Genomic DNA, 14,600 nt, shown 5'->3' with positions numbered 1-14,600 from the left:
GGTAGGATTTTTTCAAACTTAGGCGAGTGTCGGACTGCAGCTAAGTCTCCGAGTGAGAAGACTTAGGCGAGTACTGGACTGCAGCTAAGCCCCCGAGTGGGAGGATTGCTCTCCACTCAACAAGATTTTTTTAAACTTAGGCGAGTGCGGGACTGCAACTAAGTCTCCGAGTGAGAAGACTTAGGCGAGTACTGGACTGTAGCTAAGCCCCCGAGTGGGAGGATTGCTCTCCACTCGGTAGGATTTTTAAATACTTAGGCGAAACGGGTTCGCAGCTAAGCCCCCGAGTGGGAGGATTGCTCTCCACTCGGTAGGATTTTATTTTTACAAACTTAGGCGAAGCGGATTCGCAGCTAAGCCACCCACTGGGGGATTTCTTACGCAAACAAAATTAATAACAATCGCTGGGAAAATTATAACGCTCTTGTCTTTGATAAATAAACTACATGAGTTTTTTTATTACATCTCAACCGAGTGAGAATTCAAGTATAAAAGGGGCGGAGTAGCTCCGCATTCCAGGCTTGTGGCTCATCAATCTGGCGATCGACATTGTAGAGGTGGTACGCTCCATTGTGGAGGACTTTGGTGACTATGAAGGGGCCTTCCCAAGTAGGAGCGAGTTTGTGTGGTTTTTGCTGATCCACGCGGAGGACTAAGTCTCCTTCTTGAAAGGCTTGACTCTTCACATTTCTGGCATGGAATCGACGCAAGTCTTGCTGATAGATGGTCGATTAGATCATGGCCATTTCTCTTTCTTCTTCCAGGAGGTCGACTGCGTCCTGCCGGGCTTGTTCTGCCTCTTCTTCAGAGTAGAGCTCGACTCGAGGGGCGTTGTGAAGCATGTCACTCGGCAAGACTGCTTTAGCTCCGTAGACCAGAAAGAATGGGGTTCTTCCGGTCGATCGGTTCGGGGTCGTCCTCAATCCCCAAAGAACTGATGGAAGCTCGTCGACCCATGTAGCTGCTGCGTGCTTGAGATCGCGCATCAATCGAGGTTTCAGTCCTTTGAGAATTAGGCCGTTTGCTCTTTCCGCCTGTCCATTCGACTGAGTGTGAGCGACCGAAGCATAGTCGACTCGTGTGCCCTGAGAGGCGCAAAAGGCCCTGAATTTGTTGGAATCGAAGTTTGACCCATTGTCAGTGATGATGCTGTGCGGAACTCCATATCTGAATATCAACTCTCTAATGAAACTGATAGCAGTGCAAGCATCAAGATTCTTGATAGGCTTAGCTTCAATCCATTTGATGAACTTGTCGACTGCTACTAGCACATGAGTGAAGCCGCTCCTGCCCGTTTTCAGTGGTCCAACCATGTCCAGCCCCCAAACAGCGAAGGGCCAGACGAGTGGAATGGTTTTCAGAGCTGACGCGGGCTTGTGCGACATATTGGAGTAATACTGACATCCTTCACATTTGTCGACTATCTCTTTTGCCATTTCATTGGCCCTTGGCCAGTAAAATCCCGCTCGGTATGCTTTAGCCACAATGGTCCGAGAGGACGCATGATGACCACAGGTCCCTGAGTGGATATCGTCAAGGATCATCTGACCTTCTTCTGGTGTTATACACTTCTGACTGACTCCAGTCGTGCTTTCTCTATACAACTGTCCCTTTATGACTGTAAAGGCCTTGGATCGATGGACGATCTGTCGAGCCTCTTCTTCGTCCTCTGGGAGTTCTTTCCTTAGGATGTACGCGATGTACGGTACGGTCCAGTCGGGAGTGATGACCAAGACTTCCATGATCAGGTCGACCACAGCTGGAACTTCAACTTCAGTCGGATCCGTGGCACTTTTTGGCTGCGGGGCCTCTTCAGTGAAGGGATACTCCTGAACTGATGGTGTGTGGATGTGTTCCAAAAACACATTGCTGGGAATGGCTTCTCTTTTGGAACCTATTTTTGCCAAATCATCAACTGCTTGATTTTTCAGTCGGGGTATGTGATGAAGCTCTAACCCCTCGAATTTCTTCTCCAGCTTTCTCACTGCATTGCAATAACCAGTCATGGCTGGACTTCTGACGTCCCATTCCTTCATCACCTAATTAACCACCAAATCTGAGTCGCCATAGACCATGAGGCGTCGGACGCTGAGTGAAACGGCCATGCGCAACCCATATAAAAGTGCTTCTTATTCCGCCTCGTTATTGGAGGAATCAAAGTGGATTTGAATAACATATCTAAGCTTATCTCCTCGGGGGGAGACCAACACCACCCCAGCACCGGAACCATTCAGCATTTTAGAACCATCGAAGAACATGGTCCAATGATCCGAGTGAACCTGAGTCGGCAGTTGCTGTTCAATCCACTCGGCAACGAAATCTGCTATTGCCTGGGACTTGATAGCTTTCTTTGCCTCGAACTTGATATCTAGAGGAAGGAGTTCAATCGCCCATTTTGCCACTCGACCAGTTGCATCTCTGTTGTGCAGGATCTCTGACAATGGAGCATCGCTGACGACTGTAATGGAATGATCAGAGAAGTAGTGAGCAACTTTCTTTGTGTTCATATAAATCCCATATACAAGCTTCTGATAATGAGGATATCTTTGCTTCGACGGGTCAAAACTTTAGAAATATAATATACTGAGCGCTGAACTTTGAATGCTTTTCCTTCTTCTTCCCGCTCGACCGTAAGTACCGTACTGACGACTTGTCTCGTGGCTGCGATGTAAAGCAGCAAAGGCTCCTTGCTGATTGGGGCAGCAAGCACCGGCTGGGTGGAGAATAGAGCTTTGAGCTCTGCAAACGCTGCATCAGCTTCGGGAGTCCTCTCGAACTTGTCGGACTTCTTCATCAATCGGTAAAGAGGCAATGCCTTTTCACCAAGACGAGATATGAATCGACTTAAAGCGGCCAAGCAACCAGTAAGCTTCTAGATGTCGTGCACTCGCACAGGACTTTTCATTCGGAGTATAGTACCGACTTTTTCTGGATTGGCGTCGATTCCCCGTTCGGAAACGAGAAAACCGAGTAATTTTCCGCCAGGAACTCCGAATGTGCACTTTGATGGATTAAGCTTGATATCATACCTCCTGAGGTTGGCAAAGGTTTCAGCCAGGTCAGCCAGCAGGTTGGAACCCTTTCGTGACTTGAACACAATGTCATCCATGTATGCTTCCACATTCTGACTGATTTGAGTGAGCAACCACTTCTGAATCATCCTCATGAATGTGGCTCCGGCATTCTTGAGGCCGAACGGCATGGTAACATAACAGAAGCACCTGAATGGAGTGATGAAAGCTGTTTTGATCTTGTCAGGTCCATACAGACGGATCTGATGGTACCCGGAATAGGCATCTAAAAAAGACAGTCGCTCACATCCTGTAGTCGAGTCGACTATCTGATCAATGCGGGGGAGAGGAAAATGATCTTTCGGGCAGGCCCGATTGATATGTTTAAAGTCAATGCACATGCGAAGTGACTTGTCCTTCTTGGGGACCATGACAATGTTGGCGAGCCACTCGGAGTGGTAGATTTCTCGGATGAACTCCGCTGCTAAGAGCCGAGCCACCTCCTCGCCAATAGCCTTTCTCTTCTGGACGGCGGACCGTCGGAGATGTTCCTTGACAGGTTTTACTTTTGAGTCAACTCTTAGGCGGTGCTCAGCCAGCTCCCTGGGAACACCCGGCATGTTAGAAGGCTTCCATGCAAAAATGTCCCAGTTCTCACGGAGGAACTGGATGAGCGCTTCTTCCTATTTGGAGTCAAGTGTTGTTGAGATATGAGTTGGAGCAGCGCTGGGATCGGTCGGGTGGATGTGAGCTGTCTTCATTTCGCCAGACGACTAAAAAGTTGATTCTGTAGCGGGCTTCTTGGCTCGCAACAAACCACTCGGGTCTGCAGTCTTTTGGTATTCCTGCAGTTCCACCACTACCATCTGAGCATCAGCGTTCTTTGAACCTTTCTGAAGACATTCTTCTTCTTTCTTTTGATTGCCCGTAATTGTGATCACACCCTTGGGGCCAGGCATCTTCAATTTGAGATACACATAACATGGTCGGGCCATGAAGCGTGCATAAGCCGGCCTGCCCAAAATAGCGTGATAGGCACTCTAGAAGTCTACAACTTCAAACGTCAACTTTTCTTTGCGGTAATTCTTGGAATCACCAAAAACCACATCAAGAGCAATCTGGCCGAGTGATTCAGCCTTCTTCCCAGGAATAACTCCATGGAAACTCATGTTGCTGGTACTGAGTCTGGACATCGGAATGCCCATTCCTTTCAACATCTCAGCATATAGTATGTTCAAACCACTGCCACCGTCCATCAAGACTTTGGTCAGTCGAGTGCCTTCAACAACTGGGTCGACCACCAAAGCTTGCCTCCTGGGGGTGGCGATGTGCGTTGGGTGATCGGACCGGTCGAATGTTATGGCAGTCTGAGACCACTTCAGGTAACTAGGTGCTGCCGGAGCAACCATATTCACCTCTCAGTTGATAACTTTCAGTCAACTTTTGCTTTCAACATCAGCAAAAATCATCAGGGTGGAATTGACCTGGGGGTATCCATCGTCACTATCTTCCTTGTCTTCAACTTTGTCCGACTCCTTTTCCTTATCTTTGGGCTGCTTGCCCTGGAACTGCTGGATCAAGAGCCGACACTGTCGAGTGGTATGTTTCGGGTAAATGAAGTTACCCTCTTCATCTTTCTTGGTGTGGACGAGACATGGCAAATCCAACACATCATCTCCGTCCTGGTCTTTAACTTTCTTGGGGTTCCAAGGTCCTTTGGGTTTCCCTTTAAACTTTCCTTGGGTTACAGCCAAGGCTTCCCCAGGAGCAGCTGGCTCGGCTTTCCGCTTCTGTTTCCAATTGGAATTTCCTCCGGTTTCTTGAGCGACTGACTTGAGCTTGCCACTCCTGAGTCGATCCTCATCTTCACCATTAGCGTACTTGGTGGCAATCTCCATCATCCGATTCAGAGACATATCTCCGGTCAGACCGAATTTCAGATTCAATTCTCTGTACTTGACGCCTTCTTTGAAGGCGCAGACTGCTTGGTGGTCAGGCACATTCTCTACCGTGTGATGTAACGTGATCCATCTCTGGATGTAATCCCTCAAAGTTTCATTCGGCTTCTGCACGCAAGACCGCAGTTCCGTCAGCCCTGCCGGTCGCTTGCATGTTCCTTCAAATGTGGTGACAAACACTCGGGCGAGATCTTCCCAAGTGTAAATGCTGCTGGGTGCTAGCTGGTTCAGCCACGCTCTGGCCGAGCCCTCCAACATGAGAGGCAGGTGCTTCATGGCCACTTCATTATTGCCGCTGCCAATCTGGACGGCCACTCGGTAGTCTTCAAGCCAAGTATCGGGCTTGGACTCACCAGTGAATTTGCTGACTCCAGTTGCCAACCTGAAGTTGGGAGGAATCACATCGGCCCTGATGGCTCTACTAAAGCACTCTGGCCCCGAAACATGTGCTTTGCTGCTGGTAGGTGCATCTCTGTCGTGACCTTCTCGGTGAGCTCTGTTCCTGTCGACCAAACCTTCAACGAGAATGGATCTCGCATCAAAGCCTAGCTCCCTGGAGTCGACTGGAATCCTTTGCCCAACACTACGAGGGGGCCTGTGATCCTGCTGTCGAGGCGCATACGACCCGCTCCTCGGGGGAGGGGTGGGCACTCGACGTCGATCATCACGATCGAATCGGTGATCATATTGCTCACGGTTCCCATGCTGATTACGCCGGTCTCCACGTCCCTCACGCCTCGGGGGCGATCTTGGGCTATGAGCCGACTAGACTATGTCTGCAGCAATGGATCTGCTGTGAATCCTGTTCCGTGACTCAAAACAGCGGAATTCTGGTCTCCTGCTGCTCGGAGTAACGCTCGGATCTGCAGCAAGCCGCTGCCAGCCTCCGACTGGGAAGGCTGAATCGACTCTGCTATACGGGCTGCAGCTGCTAAATTCTGAATCGGAGTTTGATATACCTGCGGGGGCGGGAAGAGCTGACGTCGACTGGATTCGGGAACCCGTTGCCGCGCACGCTCGTCGAGTGCTCGCTGGAGGTTCTCCAGTCGAGTGCGCTCGGCCAAGTTTGCCAGGCGCGCTTCCTCCAAGGCACGAGCCTTGGGGTTTCTCCGATGATAGGAGTGTGCAGCGCATCCATGTTCCGGTGACGAAGTTCTTCTCTCTACAGCGATGTGAGAGGCTCGGGGAGATATTCCTTATGGGGACACGACGGGTCGCCTCCACCCGCACCTCCGTCGGTGCGGGGAAAACTGGGAGGACTGGGCGGTCCATCGACCATCAGAACCTCCGCCGCCGGATCACTGCTGTCGCACTCGGATGCGGTCTCTGAAGAGCCAGTCGACAGATCGAACAGGCCGTAGAGGGATTCATCGGGCTCGATCGCCGCGACTTAAGGGGTGGCCGACTGGCGTGCCACCGCGTGTCTCACCCACCACTGAATTCTCGACCGACCGGAGCGCTTGCGCCGGCGGGAAACAGGGAGGGAGGACAGCACAGGAGCCGACCGATAGTGGGTCGATGGTTGCCGCAAAAGGACGCCGCGGACGCACGCGCGAAAGTGCGTCGCCCCGCGGACAGGGAGCGCGTCCACGTCGAGCGGAGCCTCCTGAAGCCAAGCGGAGTCGTCGGTGATGAACGTGAGCGCGCCGAGATGGATCTCGCGGCCCTCCACCAAAACTCCGCCGGAAACCATGATGATTCGGATCGGAAAAGATCGCAACTCCTCCAACAAATCGCTAAAACACCTGCCCCACAGTGGGCGCTAACTGTCGTGGTTCTAAGTCTGACAGTAATGTAGGGGGGTAAGTATGGAGAGGCAAGATCTTAGCTATGGAGAAGTTGTAAGCACACGAGGTTTAGGAGTTCAGGCCCTTCTCGGAGGAAGTAATAGCCCTACGTCTCGGAGCCCTGAGGCGGTCGACTGGATTATGCGTGTATGGTTTATAGGGGTGCGAACCCTTTACACTGAGGAGGGGGTGGCTTATATAGAGTTCGACGGACCCCTCCGGCCCTCAGTTATGCAGGGTTTTAAATACATTAAGGTCGGGCGTTACTGGTAACGCCCCTAATAAAGTGCTATGATGACCATAAAGGCTACTTAATAACCGACCGTTAGCATGCGGAGTGCCTTTAGGTCCCCTGGCCGTCGAGTGGTTTGGTCTTGGTCGAGTGATCGCTTCTTGGTTGAGTGTCTTCGAGTCTGTCGAGTGGAACACCTCCAAGTCGATTAAAAGGTGATTTCTTCTAGGGATGTCCTTGGGTAGGGCAGTTTGGACAGGTCCATGACCCTACCCTAGGTACATAGCTTCGTCAGCTGCTATGGGCTGAGCAAGAACCATTCTTACCGACGCATCAAAACCACAACGATAGTTTGTCAAGTTGGTGATGTTTTAACCTTCGCAAGGACCGGGTGATACGTCTCCGTCGTATCTATAATTTTTGGTTGCTCCATGCCAATATTATTCGACTTTCATATACTTTTTGGCAACTTTTTATATTATTTTTGAGACTAACATATTGATCCAGTGCCCAGTGCCAGTTCCTGTCTGTTGCATGTTTTATGTTTCGCAGAATATCCATACCAAACGGAATCCAAACGGGATAAAAACGGACGGAGCTTATTTTTGGAATATTTGGAAAATTCCGGAAGAAAAATCCACGTGAGACGGTGCCCGAGGTGGTCACGAGGTAGGGGGGTGCCTGACCCCCCTGGGTGCGCCCCCTACCCTCGTGAGCCACCCGTAAGGCGGTTGACGCTCTTCTTTTGCCGCAAGAAAGCTAATTTTGGGGAAAAAATCACGGCAAAGGTTTCAGGCCAATCGGAGTTATGGATCTCCATATATATACGAAACGGTGAAACAGAGCCAGAGGAGAACGCAGAAACAGAGAGATAGATCCAATCTCGGAGGGGCTCTCGCCCCTCCCAAGCCATGGGAGCCAAGGAACAGAGGGTAAACCCTTCTCCCATCTAGGGAGAGGGTCAAGGAAGAAGAAGAAGAAGGAGGGGGGCTCTCTCCCCCTCGCTTCCGGTGGCGCCGGAACGCTGCCGGGGGCCATCATCATCACCGCGATCTTCACCAACACCACTGTCATCTTCACCAACATCTCCATCACCTTTCCCCCTCTATCTACAGCGGTCCACTCTTCCGCAACCCGCTGTACCCTCTACTTGAACATGGTGCTTTATGCTTCATATTATTTTCCAATGATGTGTTGCCATCTTATGATGTCTAAGTAGATTTTCGTTGTCCTATTGGTGGTTGATGAATTGCTATGATTGATTTAATTTGCTTGTGGTTATGTTGCTGTCCTTTGGTGCCCATCATATGAGCGCGCGTGTGGATCACACCATAGGGTTAGTTGTATGTTGACAGGACTATGTATTGGAGGGCAAGAGTGACAGAAGCTTCAACCTAGCATAGAAATTGATGCATACGGGATTGAAGGGGGACCAATATATCTTAATGCTATGGTTGGGTTTTACCTTAATGAACGTTAGTAGTTGCGGACGCTTGCTAATAGTTCCAATCATAAGTGCATAGAATTCCAAGTAAGGGATAACATGCTAGCAATGGCCTCTCCCACATAATACTTGCTATCGGTCTAGTAAAGTAGTCAATTGCTTAAGGGACAATTTCGCCACACCTGCCATCACTTTTCCACACTCGCTATATTTATTTTAGTTGTGTCTTTATCTAACAGCCCCTAGTTTTATTTTCGTGCTCTTTACTTTCTTGCAAGCCTACCCAAAAACACCTACAAAGTACTTCTAGTTTCATACTTGTTCTAGGTAAAGTAAACATTAAGCGTGCTTAGAGTTGTATCGGTGGTCGATAGAACTTTAGGGAATATTTGTTCTACCTTTAGCTCCTCGTTGGGTTCGACACTCTTACTTATCGAAAACTGTTGCGATCCCCTATACTTGTGGGTTATCAAGACCTTTTTGTGGCGCCGTTGCCGGGGAGCAATAGCGTGGGGTGAATATTCTCGTGTGTGCTTGTTTTCTTTATCACTAAGTAATTTTTATTTGCTGTTCTTAGTTGTTTTCTATCTTTAGTTATGGGTAGGAAACGCAAAATACAAAAAAGATTAGTTGTACCTCCTGCTCCAATGGTTGAAGAACCACTCAAAATCTATCACACTACTGAAGCTTTTTACTTGGATCATCTTCGATCCCTTTATGCTCGTGCTAAAACCCCAACTAGCTTAGTTGAGGGCAAATCTTTAGATGAGCATGCTTGTTATGTGCGACACCGTATATCTGAAAAAGGGAAACTATTATGGGGTGAAATTCAACGTTTGCAATGCTATGCTTGGAATTTATGCTATTATTATGATTTTACTTGTTGTTCTGAAAACCCTAAGAAACACCTTCCCTACCAATGTGAGTTTATTGATAATGGAATCTTATCCTCGTATGCTAAGGGTGTTTATAATTACTATGATGTTCAACAAATTGAAGAATTTGTTGCTTTTAAGGGTGCTTACGAAATTGCTTCTTTGATTGAAAAGTATGGTGCTACTCTTTACGAATCTGAAAATTTTTCCATACTTAAATATTGCTATGATAATTATGCTTCTAATCCTTATGTTAAACCATATAGTGAGAACTACTCCGCTGTCCAAGAAGAGACTAATATTTTGCAGGAATCTATGGAAGAAGAAATTGATGAAACTATGAGCTCATTGGATGAAAAAGATGAGGAGGAGAGCGAAGAACAAAAGGAGGAAGAGCGGATTGATCACCCGTGCCCACCTTCTAATGAGAGTAACCCTCCAACTCATACATTATTTAATTCCCCTTCGTGCTTACCGAAGGATGATTACTATGATGATTGTTATGATCCCGTTGATTCTCTTGAAATATCCCTTTTTGATGATGCTTGCTATGCTTGTGGCCAAGATGCCAATATAAATTATGCTTATGGAGATGAACTTGCTATAGTTACTTATGTTAAACATGAAATTGTTGCTATTGCACCCACGCATGATAGTCCTATTATCTTTTTGAATTCTCCCGACTACACTATATCGGAGAAGTTTGCACTTATTAAGGATTACATTGATGGGTTGCCTTTTACCGTTGCACATGATGATTTTGATAGATATAATATGCATGTGCTTGCTGCTCCTACTTGCAATTATTATGAGAGAGGAACTATATCTCCACCTCTCTATGTTTCCAATACGATAAAATTGCAAGAAACTGTTTATACTATGCATTGGCATTTACTTTGTGTGCATGAATTGTTCTTTTATGACATGCCGATGCATAGAAAGAGAGTTAGACTTAGTCATTACATGATATATATTACTTTGTGCTCACTACTAAATTACAAATCATTTCTAATTAAAATTGGCTTTGATATACCTTGGGATCCGGGTGGATTCATTACTTGAGCACTATATGTCTAACTTAATGGCTTTAAAGAAAGCGCTGCCGGGGAGACAACCCGGAAGTTTTAGAGAGTCATTTATTTCTGTTGAGTGCTTTCATATAGTTTAAAAACAACAAAAATAAAGAGGGGAACCCAAAACTTTTTCAAAAAGGAAAGTGAAAGTGAGAAAGACAAGCATTGTTGAAGTGGGAGAGCTCCTTGAACTTTGTTTATGCTCACGACAACTTTGTGAATCTTAATTATAGAAACTTTTCAACAAAAATAATTATCCCCTTGTACAATTCCATTGTATTATAAAAATAATGTGCCAAGGTTTGCCTTTAGGATGTTTACAATGCTTGTTGGTTTGTGCGGTGCAGGACAGAAACTTTGGCTGTAGTGCGCGATTTTACATTTTTAGCTGGAATGTCAAATGGTTCTGATTCTTCTTGCACTGTATTCCTATACAATTTTTTTATGTTTTCTAATTTTGGTAGAATTTTTCAAGTATCAGAAGTATGGTGAATGTTCAAATTATTACAGACTGTTCTGTTTTAGACAGATTCTATTTTTAATGCATAGTTTGCTTGTTTTGATAAAACTATCAATTTATATCAGTGGATTAAGCCATAAAAAAGTTATACTACAGTAGACAAAATGCAAAAACAAAATATGAATTGGTTTGAAACATTACTTAGAGTAGTGATTTGCTTTATTATACTAACGGATCTTACCGAGTTTTCTGTTGAAGTTTTGTGTGGATGAAGTGTTCGATGATTGAGAAGGTCTCGATGTGAGAAGAAGGAAGAGAGGCAAGAGCTCAAGCTTGGGGATGCCCGAGGCACCCCAAGTAAATATTCAAGGAGACTCAAGCGACTAAGCTTGGGGATGCTGGGGAGGCATCCCCTCTTTCTTCAACAAATATCGGTATGTTTTCGGATTCGTTTCGTTCATGCGATATGTGCAAGTCTTGGAGCGTCTTTTGCATTTAGGTTTTTATTTTTCTTTTTATGCACCATGCTGGTATGAGATAGTCCTTGGTTGATTTATAGAATGCTCATTGCACGTCACTTATATCTTTTGAGTATGGCTTTATAGAATGCTTCATGTGCTTCACTTATATCATTTGAAGTTTGGATTGCATGTTTCTCTTTACATAGACAACCGCCATTTGTAGAATGCTCTTTTGCTTCACTTATATTTGTTAGAGCACGGGAATATATTTTGTAAAAAGAATTAAACTCTCTTGCTTCACTTATATCTATTTAGAGAGATGACAGGAACTGGTCATTCACATGGTTAGTCATAAAATCCTACATAAACTTGTAGATCGCTGAATATGATATGTTTGATTCCTTGCAATAGTTTTGCGATGTAAAGATGGTGATATTAGAGTCATGCTAGTGGGTAGTTGTGGATTATAGAAATACTTGTGTTGAAGTTTGTGATTCCCATAGCATGCACGTATGGTGAACCGTTATGTAACGAAGTCGGAGCATGATTTATTTATTGATTGTCTTCCTTATGAGTGACGGTCGGGGACGAGCGATGGTCTTTTCCTACCAATCTATCCCCCTAGGAGCATGCGTGTAGTACTTTGTTTCGATGACTAATAGATTTTTGCAATAAGTATGTGAGTTCTTTATGACTAATGTTGAGTCCATGGACTATACGCACTCTCACCCTTCCATCATTGCTAGCCTCTCTAGTACCGCACAACTTTCGCCGATACCATAAACCCACCATATACCTTCCTCAAAACAGCCACCATACCTACCTATCATGGCATTTCCATAGCCATTCCGAGATATATTGCCATGCAACTTCCATCATCATCATATACATGACTTGAGCATTCATTGTCATATTGCTTTGCATGATCGTAAGATAGCTAGCATGATGTTTTCATGGCTTGTCCGTTTTTGATGTCATTGCTACGCTAGATCATTGCACATCCCGGTACACCGCCGGAGGCATTCATATAGAGTCATACCTTTGTTCTAGTATCGAGTTGTAATATTGAGTTGTAAGTAAATAAAAGTGTGATGATCATCATTATTAGAGCATTGCCCCAGTGAGGAAAGGATGATGGAGACTATGATTCCCCCACAAGTCGGGATGAGACTCCGGACAAAAATAAAAAAAATATAAAAAAATATAAAAAAAGAGAAAGGCCAAAAAAAGAGAAGGCCCAAAAAAAGAGAAGAAAATAAAAAAATGAGAGAAAAAGAGAGAAGGGGCAATGCTACTATCCTTTTTCCACACTTGTGCTTCAAAGTAGCACCATGTTCTTCATATAGAGAGTCTCTTGAGTTATCACTTTCATATACTAGTGGGAATTTTCATTATAGAACTTGGCTTGTATATTCCGATGATGGGCTTCCTCAAATGCCTGAGGTCTTCATGAGCAAGCAAGTTGGATGCACACCCACTTAGTTTCAGTTAGAGCTTTCATACACTTATAGCTCTAGTGCATCAGTTGCATGGCAATCCCTACTCACTCACATTGATATCTATTAATGGGCATCTCCATAGCCCGTTGATACGCCTAGTTGATGTGAGACTATCTTCTCCTTTTTGTCTCCTCCATCATCATATTCTATTCCACCTATAGTGCTATGACCATGGCTCACGCTCATGTATTGCGTGAAAGTTGAAAAGGTTTGAGAACGTCAAAAGTATGAAACAATTGCTTGGCTTGTCATCGGGGTTGTGCATGATTTGAATATTTTGTGTGGTGAAGATGGAGCATAGCCAGACTATATGATTTTGTAGGGATAACTTTCTTTGGCCATGTTATTTTGAAAGTACATGATTGCTTTATTAGTATGCTTGAAGTAATATTGTCTTAATGTCAAAGGATAGACTATTGCTTTGAATCACTCGTGTCTTAATATTCATGCCATGATTAGACATATGATCAAGATTATGCTAGGTAGCATTCCACATCAAAAATTATTTTTTTATCATTTACCTACTCGAGGACGAGCAGGAATTAAGCTTGGGGATGCTGATACGTCTCCGTCGTATCTATAATTTTTGATTGTTCCATGCCAATATTATTCGACTTTCATATACTTTTTGGCAAATTTTTATATTATTTTTGAGACTAACATATTGATCCAGTGCCCACTGCCAGTTCATGTCTGTTGCATGTTTTATGTTTCGCAGCAGAATATCCATACCAAACGGAATCCAAACGGGATAAAAATGGATGGAGCTTATTTTTGGAATATTTGGAAAATTCCGGAAGAAAAATCCACGCGAGACGGTGCCCGAGGTGGTCACGAGGTAGGGGGGCGCGCCTGACCCCCCTGGGCGCGCCCCCTACCCTCGTGAGCCACCCGTAAGGCGGTTGACGCTCTTCTTTTGCCGCAAGAAAGCTAATTTTCAGAAAAAAATCACGGCGAAGGTTTCAGGCCAATCGGAGTTACGGATCTCTATATATATACGAAACGGTGAAACAGAGCCAGAGGAGAACGCAGAGACAGAGAGATAGATCCAATCTCGGAGGGGCTCTCGCCCCTACCAAGCCATGGGAGCCAAGGAACAGAGGGTAAACCCTTCTCCCATCTAGGGAGAGGGTCAAGGAAGAAGAAGAAGAAGAAGGGGGGCTCTCTCCCCCTCGCTTCCGGTGGCGCCGGAACACTGTCGGGGGCCATCATCATCACCGCGATCTTCACCAACACCACCGTCATCTTCACCAACATCTCCATCACCTTTTCCCCTCTATCTACAGCGGTCCACTCTCCCGCAACCCGCTGTACCCTCTACTTGAACATGGTGCTTTATGCTTCATATTATTTTCCAATGATGTGTTGCTATCTTATGATGTCTGAGTAGATTTTCGTTGTCCTATTGGTGGTTGATGAATTGCTATGATTGATTTAATTTGCTTGTGGTTATGTTGCTGTCCTTTGGTGCCCATCATATGAGCGCGCGCGTGGATCACACCATAGGGTTAGTTGTATGTTGATAGGACTATGTATTGGAGGGCAAGAGTGACAGAAGCTTCAACCTAGCATAGAAATTGATGCATACGGGATTGAAGGGGGACCAATATATCTTAATGCTATGGTTGGGTTTTACCTTAATGAACGTTAGTAGTTGCGGACGCTTGCTAATAGTTCCAATCATAAGTGCATAGAATTCCAAGTAAGGGATAACATGCTAGCAGTGGCCTCTCCCACATAATACTTGTTATCGGTCTAGTAAAGTAGTCAATTGCTTAAGGGACAATTTCGCCACACCTG

The sequence above is a fragment of the Triticum dicoccoides genome, chromosome 4A (genome assembly GCF_002162155.2).
Source record: "Triticum dicoccoides isolate Atlit2015 ecotype Zavitan chromosome 4A, WEW_v2.0, whole genome shotgun sequence".
NCBI classification, from domain to species: Eukaryota; Viridiplantae; Streptophyta; class Magnoliopsida; order Poales; family Poaceae; genus Triticum; species Triticum dicoccoides.
This window is presented reverse-complemented; position numbering follows the sequence as displayed.